Genomic DNA, 15,074 nt, shown 5'->3' with positions numbered 1-15,074 from the left:
TGAAAATTTCCCCATGGTCACCTTCCGAATCCAGGAGCAATTGCAGGAAGTTATTGCCACAATCAGCCTACAATCATCAGGAGAAACTGGATGCAAAGTACATAGCACTTTCTGTCCCTTCATGGCAATTTCTGTTAAATATGCAATTATTACAAAATAAGAATCATTTTTATTTATGGGTTTTTGAGATTTCATTTCTTCAGGCTTTTCCCAGATTTCTTTTAATTGGTATACAATTAGTACATCTCATTGTGACATTTTCATGCACAGATATGAGTGTACTTCACTCAGGCTTGCTCCCCACCCTTCACATAACCCATCCTTCCACTGCTTTCCGCTGGTCCTCTTACTTCTCCCAAAGAGTAAATTTCTTTAAAATGGTCTGTATATGATAGCAAACATGCAATATTTAACTTTCTGATCCTGGGTTTCATTGCTTAAAATGATGGTCTTTATTCATTTTTCTGTAACTATCATAATTTAAAGAAAAAAATTCATTGTGTATATATCCCACATTTTCATTATCCAATGAGCTATTGAGGGAAACCTAAGTTGGTTTTGTATCATGATGTTTAATAGTTGACTGTAAACTTGACAGGATCTAGAATCACCTTGGAGACAAATCTCTGGTCATGTTTGTGAGGAATTTTCTAGTTTAAATTCATTGAGTTGGGTAGATCATTTCTCAATGTGAATTGCACCATTCCTGGGCAGGGGTCATGGACTAGAAAAATGAGAAAGTGAGCTGAGTACCAGCACCAATCACTGTCTGCTTCCTGCCTACAGATGCAGTGTGGGCAGGAGCATCACAGTACTGCTGCCATGGCTTCCTGCCATAAAGGACTTCCTCTCAAACTGCAGGAACAAACAAACCTTTCCTTCCTAAATTTGCTTTGGTGAGATATTTTGTCACACTAATGAAGTAACTGCTACATATATTGACTACTGTAAATAGTACAGCAATAAATGTACATGTATAAGTATTTCTTCAGTATGCTGATTTAGTTTCCTTAGATACATACTCAGGAGCAATATAAGTAGAACTTACATTTTAGTTTTCAGGACTTTCATATTGAGTTCCATAGAGGTGGCACCAGTTTACTTCCAAACAGCCATGTATAAGGATTTCTTTTTCCCCACATCCATGCTAGCAATCATTGTCATTTGCTTTCTTAATGGTAGACATTTGGACTCAGTTGACAAAAATCTCAAATGATTTTTAATTTGCATTTTGAGGCTATATTCATCACATATAATCAAAACATTTTCCTTTAGCTAATATATTCACATTTCTCCTGTCACACTCCCTAGCAGCTATCATTATCTTTGTTTTTCATGAATTTGACCTATTAAAGTTCTCTCATATAAGCATTATCATAGAGTGCCTTCCCCAATGTATATGCCATATTTTATTTAGCATGATGTGCTCTAATTCATCTATGTTATCACAAATGTCAAAATTTCCTCATTTTCTAAAGGTGAACACACACACACATACATACTGAGGGAAATCTGTAAATGAAAAATTAGGGAATTGAAACAGGAACATTAGAGGCAAGCCTCACCAACAGAGTATAAGAAGATGGAAGAAAGATCTCAGACATTGAAGACAAAATAGAAGAAATGGAAACCTCTGTCAAAGAAATGTTAAATATAAAAAAAAAAACTCCAGACACAAAATATCAAGGAAATCTGGGACACTATAAAAAGACGAAATCTATGAATAGGAATAGATGAAGAAGAAATTTAGGTCAAAGGCACAGAAAGTGTTTTCAACAAAATCATTGAAGCAAATTTTCCTAACAAAGAGATGGAGATGCCCATAAAGGTATATGAAGCACACAGAACACCAAACAGACAATGCAGAACAGACCAAAAAAGAAAGACACCTCGTCACATAATAATCAATACAATAAACATACAGAATAAAGAAAGAATATTAAAAGCTGCAAGGAAAAAGAACAAGTAACATGATTGCCAGAGGATGCACCAGTGCTTGGCTGTGGATCGCTACATTTGTTTCCATAGTTACTGGATGGTGGCCCTCTGATGACAATTAGGGTAGTCACCAATCTGGTTCAACCTCCAGGGGTCCTGTTGAAGAGAGGGAGGAAGAATTATATGAGCCAGTGGGGTCAAGGACATCACAAGAGAACCCACAGAAACAACTAACCTGGGCTCATAGGAGCTCACAGACTCTGGACTGACAGCTAGGGAGTCTGCATGAGACCAACCTAGGCCCTTTGCATACGTGAGACGGTTTTGTAGCTTGGTCTATTTGCAGGAATCTGAGCAGTGGGATTAGGGCCTGTCCCTACCACTTGAGCTGGCTTTTGGGAACCTATTCCTCATACTGGGTTGCCTCACCTAGCCTTAATTCAAAGGGAGGAGCTTAGTCCTACTTCAACTTAATATGCCATGCTTCGTTGACACCCATGGTGGGCCTATCCATTTCTGAACAGAAACAAAGGAGGAGTGGATGCGAGGGGGCACACAGAGGAAAGGCAGAGGGAGGAGAAGAGGGAGGGAGATATAAAATAAATGAAAATTTTAATTAAAAGGGTGCATCTAAGTGACTTGGAGGAAGACACCACCAGATAGGAATTGTTTTCTTTTCTCCACCCCATCTTTGTGTGTTTACTTGCTTGCATGCTTTATTTCTAGCTTATTTTTTTTTCATTTGTATATGAGGGCCAGCTTTAAGTTGAAAGTAAATAACTTTTGTTATTAGAAAATAGTTATTTCCAAGTAGAGAAAAGCAGTTTTAGTAGAGAAAATAGATTAAAGGAAAATGAGAAGTAATGCTAATGAAAGACTATATTGAAGAACATACTTGAAATTTCTTAACCACTTTTCCCTTTCTTATGTTTAAAAGCTGTTCACCAGGAGTATCCTGCTTGCCAGTCTAATAAGAGGAACTTAGCAACAGAAATCTTTCAAGATGATCCTTTGTATCCTCTTCACACACAAGCACTTTATAATTAGTAGTTTGTTTCATTTTACCAACATCTGCATAATCTAATGTAATTTACAATGTGTCTTCATTTTTTGTTCTTGACAACTATTAAGAATAGAACAAATTTGCTTTATGTCTACATTCAACAGTGATTAAATTAACATCTGTAAGTTTAATATAAAGCATATTTGATATAAAGTCTTTCTTCCTCCATCTCTATTGAATATGAAAGCTTTTATTCACCTTCAGGTATTAAGCAAATCCTAAAGGATGCTGTCTTTTATATGTTACTATCTCCATATCCAAAAATAATAGAGATTTTTTTCAGATTTATTTCTGTTATCAGATGCTGGCTAGTTTGACAATATCTTAAATGTCTAAAAACTGAACAGCTAGGGAAACCAGTGTCTGTCTGCTTAGTCCAAGAAGCTGGAGTCATGAAGAAGAAAAAAGTAGATGTGGTGGTGGTGGTGGTAAGGGGGGGGTCACTGATGTTGCAACTGTAGTCTAAACCTGAAAGTCTATTAAAAAAAAAAACCTGGAGCCTGTGCATATATGGACTGCAATAATTAGACTCAGTGTGCTAAAAATATAATGATAAAAGGAAGAGATGAAATCGGGATGGTGATATGATATAAGTGCTGGGGACAATTGGGGAGGAGGAGTGAAAGGTAAATAGAACCAAAATGCATTGTATAAATGTATGCAATTTTCAAAGGTTAAAAATATAAAAGAACTGTGGATTACTTCTTGTGTGAGTCTATGGTCAATGGTAAAACAGATAGAATCTGATGTCTATAAGCAATGGTAGCAGCAGAAACATTGCACCTGTCATAAAGACTCAATCTTGAACACAGTGGCAAACTTTGGCTTTCTGTGTGTTGTTACATATGGTCTGGGGTTTTTGGTTTTTTTCTGACAGTGCCTCTCACATTCAAAATTCATTTCCTTTATTCAGTTTACTAATCTATATTACAAATGTCTCTGGAAACACCTTCACAGACACAAACAGAATTGTGAAATTTTATTGTAACTATGTGAAGGTGTGTTACATTTGTTTATGCTGTAGAATATTACTTTAACTGTATAAAGGTGTGTTACATTTTTATGCTGCATTTGTTTAATTATGTAAAGATGTGTTACATTTGTTTTTGTTGCGTTTGTTTCACCTTGCCTGTCAAAGGCACCTGATTGGTCTAATAAAAAGCTGAATGACCAATACCTAGGCAGGAGAGGGATAGGTGGCGCTGGCCAGTAGAGAGAATAGTAGGAGGAGGAATCTAAGCTCAAGAGACAAGAGAATGAAGGAGAAAAAGAGGGACAAGCCCAGGGCCAGAAGCCAGGCAGCCGCCAGCTAGCCATGGCGACTGCAGAAAAGTAAGATATACAGAAAGAAAGTAAGGTTAAAAAGCCCCAGGGAAAATGTAGACGAAGGGAAACAGATTAAAATAAGAACTAAGATAAAGCCAAACATTCATAACTAATAAGAAGTCTCCATGTCTTCATTTGGGAGCTGGTTGGTGGACCTAAGAGAAAAAGCCTGCTACACAGAAATGTGTTCTTAGCATTTTTCTAGCTGTTTCTTAATGTAGCCCAGTTGACATGGAAAATTAATCATCACAATAGGAAAAGAAACAAACCGGTATCTATGGAATGCATCACTGTATCCACTTGATCATTAAAATTCTTCTCTATTGAAATTCCTTTTGGGAGTTTTTTATGATATACAAATACTTTCATTGTTTTTATTTGTTCAAAGCAGATATAACTCTTTATATACCTCTTTCTCATTGATTTTGCCAACAATTTTCCAACTATGTTCCTTCCAAGACCTTGAGCATTTGCTCAAACTAATTGGTTTACAAATCATGTGTGACTATTTTTAAACTACTAATCCAATTCTACTGTCTGTACCTCCTAGGTGCTGGGATTGCAAGCATGCACCACCACAGCTGAATACGTGTCTATATACACATACACAGGGGTATTACACAAATGTTTTAAAGATTTCCATTCATTATCATACTTCAGTTCAGCCCCATATATGATTCACAGTACTTCAGCTGTCAAGTTTTTAAAAATATTGTATGTGATACTCACGGCCATGTGTGTTTTGACAAAATCCAACCCCTATTCTCAGCTTTTCAATTCCTTCCTGATCCTCCCCACCGCATTTTCCTACCAATTTCATGTGGTCTCACTTTTTAAATATACTCACTGAGCCCATTTAGTCTGTATACGCCTGCAGTTGCATGGATGTGTGACCATCCACTAGAGTATGGGTAGCTTTTCCGGGCCCAAATCCTTGAAGAAAATTTACTCACCTCGCGTCAGCCATCAGTTACCCATAGCTCCTCTTCTAGGTGTGGAACTTAATGAGCTCTCCCATCTATGCTGGGATTTGGGTTGGCTTGATCTTATGCAGGTCTTGTACATGTTGTCACAGCAGCTGTGAATTTATGTGTAAAGCATACTGTCATGTCTGGCAAATAGTGTTTTACTGTAGTCATTCACTACCTCTGGCTCTTAAAATATTTTGTCCCTTCTTCTTATAGGGCCTCTGAGCCTCGGTGTGTGTGTGTGTGTGTGTGTGTGTGTGTGTGTGTGTGTGTGTGTGTGTGACATCGATGTCCTATTTATTCCACAGCACTCCACAGTCTTTTTGTTCTTTGTACATTGAGTGGTTGTGGGTCTTTGCATTAATTGCCATCTATTGCTAAAAGAAGCATCTCTGTTGAGGGTTGAGAGGCAGTATTCTATAGCTATGAAGATAAGCACTTAAGGGCAGTTTATTACTACATCCATTAAAAAGAATAATACTACTAAGTTCCTTGTTAGGGTTAATATCCTAGCCAGACATGGGGTTTTTGAGTGATATCTGCATATCATGTAGAAAAACATATAAATCAGGTCTAAGTGTTCTCTTTTTATGAAAAATGATGGTAAGAAACCCACAATGATTGAAATTCCAGAGAAAACAAAGATGGTGGAGACCACTGGCACCTGCCACAAAGCTCTGAGGAGTTTGAGAAACCCATGGAGGCTCTGACAGTGACTAGTGATGAGGAGATAGAAAAGGAGTCTGCAGGGCCTGGAGTAAGTCTAGAACAACTTTTTTTTAAAGGGTAGTCTTTATTTTATTTTATTTTACAATACCATTCAGTTCTACATAACAGCCACAGACTCCCTTGTTCTCCCCCTTCCTGTCCCCCTCCCGTTCCCCCCAGCTCACCCCTCATTGCCCTGGAGGAGGTGGGAAGGGTAGTCTTATGGGAAGATGCTTTTAAAAAGTGTACTCACAAAATTGGAAAGAAAGATGGCAGAACAGAATTGTCCACCGTGGAGATGATTCTATACCCTTCCCAGATGCATCTCATCTAGCAGGATACAAGCACAAAGGTCACTCCTGTTCAGAAAGGAGAAGGCCTCCCCGGGGTATCAACAAAGCATGGCACATCAAGTTGAGGTAGGACTAAGCTCCTCCCCTTGTATAAAGGCTGGGGAAAGCAACCCATTATGAGGAAAGGGTTCCCAAAAGCCAGTCAAAGCATTAGGGACAGGCCCTGATCCCACTGCTAGGATTTCCACAAATATACCAATCTACACAACTGTCATACACATGCAGAGGGTCTAGGTCAGTCCCACGCAGGCTGCCTAGCTGTCGGTCCAGAGTCTGTGTGCACCTAGGAGATCAGGTCAGCTGTCTCTGTGAGTTTCCCCCACCATGACCTTGACCCTCCCCCCCATTCCAGCTCATACAATCTTTCCTCTCTCTCTTCAGCAGGATTTCTGCAACTTGGCCCAATGTTTGGCTGTGGATCTCTGCATCTGCTTCCACTAGTTGCGGGACAGATACATTCTTTTTTTTTTTTTTTTTTTTTTTTTGATTCATGGCTTCCTTTATTCTGCAGAATTACAAAACTTTATGAAACTGTTTCCACATTGGAACAAAGAATTTTGTGTAAGCTGAATTTGTGCCCTCAGTCCATGATCATTCAATTTTGGCTCCAAAATAAACTGTCCTTTACACCTTTGAAGGAGGCGAGAGCTGTGGTTTCCTTTTCTTTATTCGTATTTGTTTGTTTGTTGTTGTTATTGTTTTGCATCAACATAAAGTTTATGAAATTACGTGACTGAACCTCTCATGTGTATTAGTTTCTATTTCTTTTCTTTTTATTTTATTTTGCAACACCATTCAGTTCAACATAATAGCCACAGATTCCCCTGTTTTCCCCCTCTCGCCCCCCTCCCCCTCCCCCAGCCCACCCCCCATTCCCACCTCCTCCAGATCAAGGTCACCCCCGAGGACTGGGATCGACCTGGTAGACGCAGTCCAGGCAGGTCCAGTACATTCTTTTTTAAATCACTCTTTAAAACTGGTCTTTCAAATTTTTTTTGTCATTTCACAAACTTCAATGTATTTAGATTAAGTTATTGAAAAATTATGGAATTATTAACTTTTGGATGAATCATGATTTCCTACAGTATTATATTTCTTTACTCACTATGCTGAGGTTTGTACCTCTGTTGAGATCTGTATCTGTTACATGATTTTTTTCCCTTGAAATACAAAAGCAAACATCTATTCATCCCATTAGGATACTGATGACAGACCAAAGAGACTATTCCTTCCAAGTCTAGTTTAGTGAATTAGTGAGCCTATTGGGATTATTTCCATGAAAATGGGTGAAGGGTTTTATAGCCTTGCTCCTTTTCTCTGTTCTTTTGCTTCCTGTGATCAGTCAGCTTCCTGCTCTTGTCACCTGCCACCATAACTCCCCCACCATTATGGACTCTAGCTCTCTGGAGACAGAAGCTACAATACAATTTCTTCTATAAGTTGCTTTCGACCATGCTACTGTATTACAACAATGAAAAAGTAATTAAATACAGGTGGATATCATGCGATTTACTTAAACACCCTTCCTCCACTACTGACCATTCATTCTATTTGCAATTATTTTCTGATAAAGTGAACTCTCATTTTTACCTTTTATTTATATATTGTGTGTGAGTGTACATGTACACGGGCTACGGTGCATGTGTACAGATCAGAGGACAACTTGCAGGAGCCGGTTCTCTCCTTCTATCATGTGGATGATGGGGCTTGAACTTAAGCCGTCAGGCTTAGTGGCAAATGTATTTACCTACTGAGCGATTTCAATGGCTCCGAAATGAACTTCTGTCATAGCACTTTTTCAACTTTAATTTACTAAGAATCCTCAAAATATCATTGCTAATTCAAAATGTATGAATATTTTCAAGTATTGATAACATTTTGCCAAATTACTTTTAATAAAATGAGTCATATTTTTACATTTCAGTAAAGCATTAGCAAGACTGGTCTCCCACACGTTGTCAGTACACAAAACCACTTCCACATGTGATCTACAGAAAGCTGAACTTCAGGAGGGTGGAGCACTTGAAATTCCTTCTATTAGTCATCCCCCTGTTTGCCATATAATCTTCTAGAGCTCTGTTTTAAATGTTCATATGTCCTGATGGATAATCTATAGTGCTCCCATGAGGCAAAAACACATCATCATAGGTTGGCTTATTAATTTGAAAAACTTGAAAGAGAGCACTGTGGTAACATGACATAAATCAGATTAGATTGTGAAATGTGTGTGTACATGAAATGATGTAAAGTAGATGTGCCCAGATTTTAGTGAAAAACTTCAAATACAGAGATTGTCTTATTTCTCTGGATACCCTAAAAATTTGGAAAAGTTTCTTCCATTATAGAATGAGCAGTAATGAAAACTATTACTATAACAATTTATGGAGCCCATTTACTGCTATTATTTAATCTTCACATTACTATTAGCATGCAACTATTGGTAGTCAATTTCTTTTAGAAAACTGGGGCTTGGAAATTCTCATTTAAATGAGGTAAAATGACTTACCTATGATCAAACAATCAGTAAGTAGAAGGAACAGGACTTAAAAACCAGTCTATTCTACCCCAAATCCACACTTCCCTAATTCGTCTTTCTAATTATCTGAAAGAGTGGACAGAAGAACGAGAGGACACAGAGTGTTGACAGAGGAGAAGCCAGTATGGCAGTTTTGGCAAAACCTGATTAGGGAATTGAAACAAAGAGATAGAAGCCAGGGGAAAGCAGCATGTTGAAAGCTAAAGCTAATTTCTCCCCACACTTTGCCGTTCCCTCTTCTCTAACGTCATGTTTAAACTTAGCATTATTCTGGTGTGCTTCTGCTATGGTTTGTATATGTGTTAGTCATTACAAAGGGTACATGGGCATCCTGCTTCAGTCCGTGGTTGGAAGGAATCTGTGTCTATGGCATCTTTAGATACATATCAAAAATCCAAATGTAGCCACACTGTGTATCAGGAACTGGTGATTCAGTGCTGTGGCTTGCAGACTACATAGAATGAAGTTCAGTAATTCTTGGTTAAAGTTTGATTTTCCAAAGAAAAACAAAGACTAAATTCCTCTCTCTCAGACACTTCATGTTTCTTGAATAGCTAGGAAAAAAAAACATTTTTTTTAAATGCAATGAAATGAGAGCTTGTCTTTCTTTATGCCCTACTCATTGTATTATGAAAATCTTTATAGTTATTCTCCCAGAAAATACAGTTCTTCATTAAAAATTTTTTGCAGATGCCCCCAAATGCAATTTGGCTCATTTTTAAATGTCTTACCTATATTTTGCCTGTCTGGATGTACATAATTTTCTTGCCTTTAGACAGATACTGTCCATAGAGATGGTTAGCAAACATTTCTTCTTTCTCAAGCATAGGTAAGACAGACCACATGCTTTCTAAACTGTGTTCTATTGTTAATGAGTCAAACAAGTGCCTAGAAATATTCTAAACTTCAGGTTACTCTAGAACTTAAACAGTCAAACTCACGAGCAAATTTCTGTTTTGAACAAATGTTAATAATCAAATGGCTTACATGTGCTATTTAATAGCTGTCAATTAGACAGCTTTACTGGTCCATTCCTCACAGACTGAAGGCAATTAAACTCAATTTCACTTTTGGGGGTAGGGGGAGAAAAGGAAGAGCAAATTGATTTGTTAGGTTTATTTGTAATTGAATGGATTTTTATTGAGCTTTTTATAGTCTGAACAGTATGCTAATATTATAGTCAAATAAGCTTTGTCCTAAAATTCTACCTAAATGTAATAGTATTCAGATTTTAATGTATTGAATTGTATTTGTCAATATTTTATCTAGAATTCTTACTATATTTTCTGTAGAGAACTGGGATTTATTTTTAGCATTGCAAAGTAAGGACACCATTGAATTACAGGATGACTTAGGACACCTCTGTTTCTGCACTTTAGGAACCACACAAAAAATTAAAAATAAAATTAAGAGGTGGAGCTCAGGGAATCCCTCGGAAGACAGAGGAAGGATTATAGGAGCCAGAGGAGTCAAGGACGCCCAGAGAACACAGCCCACAGAATCAACTAACCAGGGCTCATGGAGGTTCACAGAGACTGAAGCAGCAATAACAGAGCCTCTATCGATCTGCATTAGGTCTTTCACATTCTTGCTGTGGTTGTTTAGCTTGGGGTTTTTATGGGACTCATACAGTGGGAGTGGAGGTGCGTCTGACACTTTTTCCTGCTTTTAGGACCCTTTTCCTCCTCCTGGGTTGCCTCGTCCAGCCTTGATATGAGGATTTGTGTCTAGTCTTATTGCATCTTGTTATGCTGACTTCAGCTGATATCAATGAGAGACCTGCTCTTTTCTGAAAGGAAACAGAGGAGTAATGGATCCAGGGAAGAGGGGAGGGGAGGCAGACTGGGAGAAGTGAAGGGAGGGGAGGCTGAGGTCAGGGTGTATTGTATGGGAGAAGAATAAAAAAAGTTTAAGTTAGCAGAAAATGAGAAAAAGTTTTGTATTGTAAATTATAAAAAATATTAACAGTATGGGCTCATTGGAAATTTAAGAAAATACATCAGGCATAGCCAGTTGCCCTTGGTGGGAATGTACTAAATATTCATAATTTTATGTAATTAATTTTTAATCTATTCTTGATTCAGCTTGGTAGGTTTTTTTTGGGGGGGAGGCATTGAGACAGGGTTTCTCTGTGTGTAGTCCTAGCTGTCCTGGAACTCATTTTGTAGACTAGGCTGGCCTCAAACTCACAGAGATCTCCTGCCTCTGCCTCCCAAGAGCTGGGATTAAAGGCATGTGCCACCACTGCCCGGTTTCATTTTGGTAATTTTTCCATATAACGTCTGTACCAATAAGATTTTCAGCAGTGTATGACTATAAGAAAGCAGTGGTCTCTAGGTACAGCAGGGCAGTTGTACATGTATGACAGCAGTTATGACAGATTACACAAGACCTTCACAAGATCAAGGGCAACAAAATTCCAGCCTGGAGACTGCAGTTTGTTATGAAATCCCAGCACTAGCCATGGAGCTCTTGACAATTAGTAGCTTCTAGGAGAGGGAGAGTTAGTTTTCCTTGAGGGTGTAGACCTTAGTGGATTGACCACACTGCAATGAAAGCCACAAGCCAAAGAGAATATGATCATCACAAACTTATTTGACGGATAAAAAAAAAAAAAGAGGACATAAGTTGGGTGGGCAAGGAATGGCAGATGCATTTGGGAGGAGTACAGGAGAGGACAATGTGATTAAAATACATTGTACAACACTCTCAAAAAAAAAACTAATGAAAAGTGAGAAAAGATTTTTCATATTTTTGCATTGGATATATAATTATGAATCTGGTTTCTTTGTTTTGTTTTTCAGCAGCAGGGAATTAAATTGTACCCAGCATCATTCACATATTCCAAAACTACTCTACCACTAAGCTATTACACAACATTGTTTTCTACATTTATTTTTGAGGCAGGGTATCAAATATTCTTACCTAAGATAGCCTCAAACTCACTGCATAGCCCAGGTTGGCCTTGAGTCTGTGATTTCTTGCCAAAATCTCCTGAGTAGCCAGGATTGAAGCAGTATGCTAACCTAAATGACTTACCAGGGCATTTTAAACTTACCTTCATTATTCTGTCATTTTTTTCTATTTATGTTCTTGATAATTCTAATTTTAGTCACACAATATCAAATGAATAATTGCTACAGTTTGAGTTTGATGTTTTCTTTATAATCTAGTGCATAATAGACTATTAACAACAGTCCATAGAAACTTCAAAACTCACAATCACATTTTATGTAATTTAATGTCCACCAATCTGGTTTGGACTTTATAGTGCTTCACTCTGCTCCTAAACATTGTGCTTTAAAACACTTGTTTTTCCCTTTATGTACGTAATTTCCCATATTAATTACTATTTTCTACCAACACGGCACAATCGCCCTAAGGGTTCAATAATAGCACACGCACATACCTTGGTGGTAATCAGAAGGGCTCTAACTGGATGTAAGACTCACTCAACAAGAAAGAAACCATGCCTGGTCCTGGAAACCTGGTCAACTACACAAGGCTAGTGACGTCATGGATCTTAGAGGAGAATCTACACCTATCCTTTTAGTAAACCAGAATAATCCCTAACTACATTCTAAATATTTGTCCTTATACACACACATAAGTGTAGTTTTAACCCCTCCTTCAGAAAACTCTTTGCAACAGACAGAGATCACTACAGAAAAATACAACTATTCAAAATGCAGAGTTATTGAGCACAGTCCCAAGGGATACATCTATAATACAACTCTTGCACCAAAGGTTCAGAGATGATTGCAGAAGAAGCAGCAGAAAGATTGTAAGAGCCAGAAGAACAGAGAGTTTGTTGGGAGATTATGTCTCCTAGGTATGTCTAAAGCTACACCCTTACAGTCTCACCAAACTGACTGCCAAACGTAAGCTGCATAATGACAACAATAGACATACTAATGTGGACTTGGGGAGGTGGGGGGCCTCACCCTTACACAAAGAACTACAGACACCTAAGGAACACTAAGAGAGGAAGAAATAGTCTTCCCCAGGAAAGAAAATACCAATTGATTATCCAGTACCAAATTATCAGCAATGAAAACACATAGGAGTAACAGAGTATACACATAAGAGTATACAGACTGAACAGGTTAAATTTGTTTATTTAAGAAAATACACATATACAAAATAAAATACTTGTAATAATCTGTAATCTCAGCACTCGGAAGACTAAATGCAGGAGGATCTTGAATTTGAAGTCAGTCTGTGCTGCACAGTAAAACCCTGATCAAAAATAAATAAATATAATATTTTCATTAAATAAATTCTGAAAATTTTGGAAACATTATATCAAAAATAATTATAATTATAAACAGATCCTCCCAATAAGTAACATGTCAATATTTGAAAATGGCAGCCCACAAAATGAGAAATGATTTTATCAACTGCATATCCAATAGAGGGCTAAGACCCAATATATATATATATATATAGAACTCAAAAACTAGATATCAAGAAACCAAATTAACCCAATTAAATGACTCAACTAAAAACTGAGTACAGACCTAAATAGGGAATTCTTAAAAGAGGAAACTCAAATGGCTGAAAAACACTTAACGAAATGTTCAACATTCTTAGTCATCAGGGAAATGCAAGTCAAAACTGCTTTGAGATTTCATCTTTTACCCACCAGAATGGCTAATATCAATAAAACAAATGATGGCTCATTCTAACAAGGATGTGGAATAAGGGGACCACTCATCCATTGCTGGTGGAAGTGGAAACTTGTACAGCCACTATAGAAATCACTGTGGCAATCAGTGTGATAGTTCCTCAGGTAGATGGAAATTGATCTGCCTCAATATCCAGCCATACCACTCTTTGTCATATACCCAAAGGATGCTTCATGCAACCATAAAGAATGTTTTCTCCATCATGTTCATTGCTACTCTATTCATAATATTCATAAACTGGAAACAACGTAGATGTCCCTCAACAGATGAATGAAGAAAATGTGGTACATTTACATAATGGAATATTTTTCAGCCATTTAAAAATGAAATCACAATTTTTTTTTAAGATTTATTTATTTATTATGTATACAGAAGAGGGTGCCAGATCTCATTACAGATGGTTGTGAGCCACCATGTGGTTGCTGGGAATTGAACTCAGGACCTCTGGAAGAGCAGTCAGTGCTCTTAACCTCTGAGCCATCTCTCCAGCCCCGAAATCACAAAATTTGCAAGTAAATGGATAGAACTCAGAGTCAAAAACGTAAATACGGTATGTATCTGCCTATATGTGGAGATTAGCTGTTAAGTCAATGATAACCAAACTACAATCTATAGAACCATAGAGATTAAGTACAGAGTAAGGGACTGAGATGGCAGATAGATCTACCTGGGAAGAGGACATAGAATAGATAGTTATGGATGGATGGAGATGGCCATTTGAGGTGTAATATGAAAGCCTTACACAGTAGAGACTTCCTAAAATAAATGATGGTGACCTAAATGAAATCACCAAATAGCAGGGAAGACAGATTCTCAACTGGCCATCTCTTGTCACCAGACAAAGTTTCCAGTACTGGGATTGGGTTACATGTAATTGAGTTGTTGGCCAAAAGGGTCCCATGGGAACTCCCAAGTAACCCAGACTATTACCAAGACTGTAAATTGCTCTTCACAAACTGGCAGCAAGGTCTAGTTGCTGAAGACAACATCTATACAAATCATTGAGCATGGAGAAGCTGAACTGGCACCTTTATAGAGCCTTCACCCTTACATGCTATGATTTGGTACAGGAAAATACTCTTCATGCTACCAAAGGAGAAATATGAACTTCAACCCAGCCGTAAACCTTTTGATCTACAATGGTGTCCTGCCTGCAAGATGTACTAGTGCGAGGGTGGCACAAAGCTTGTCATAGTAATCAACCAGTATCTGATTTGACTGAAGGCCTACTCCATGAGATCAAACCCATACCTGACACTGTTTAGATGACCAAGAATCTAAAACTAGATAGCCCAGAGACTTAAGGTAAAACCAAATACTACTGTTCTAAAAAATATTATTAATTGCATCACAATAGAATGATTCCAGTGACATTTTCATGTACTTATAGATCAGTGCCTTGCCCAATCATCATCAGAAAACTTCCTCCTACAGCAGATGGAAACAAATATTGAGACCCACAGCCAGACATTAGGCAGAGAGAGAGACCTTGGA

Source organism: Peromyscus leucopus, chromosome X, assembly GCF_004664715.2.
Source record: "Peromyscus leucopus breed LL Stock chromosome X, UCI_PerLeu_2.1, whole genome shotgun sequence".
NCBI classification, from domain to species: Eukaryota; Metazoa; Chordata; class Mammalia; order Rodentia; family Cricetidae; genus Peromyscus; species Peromyscus leucopus.
Note: the sequence above shows the minus strand (reverse complement) of the source record.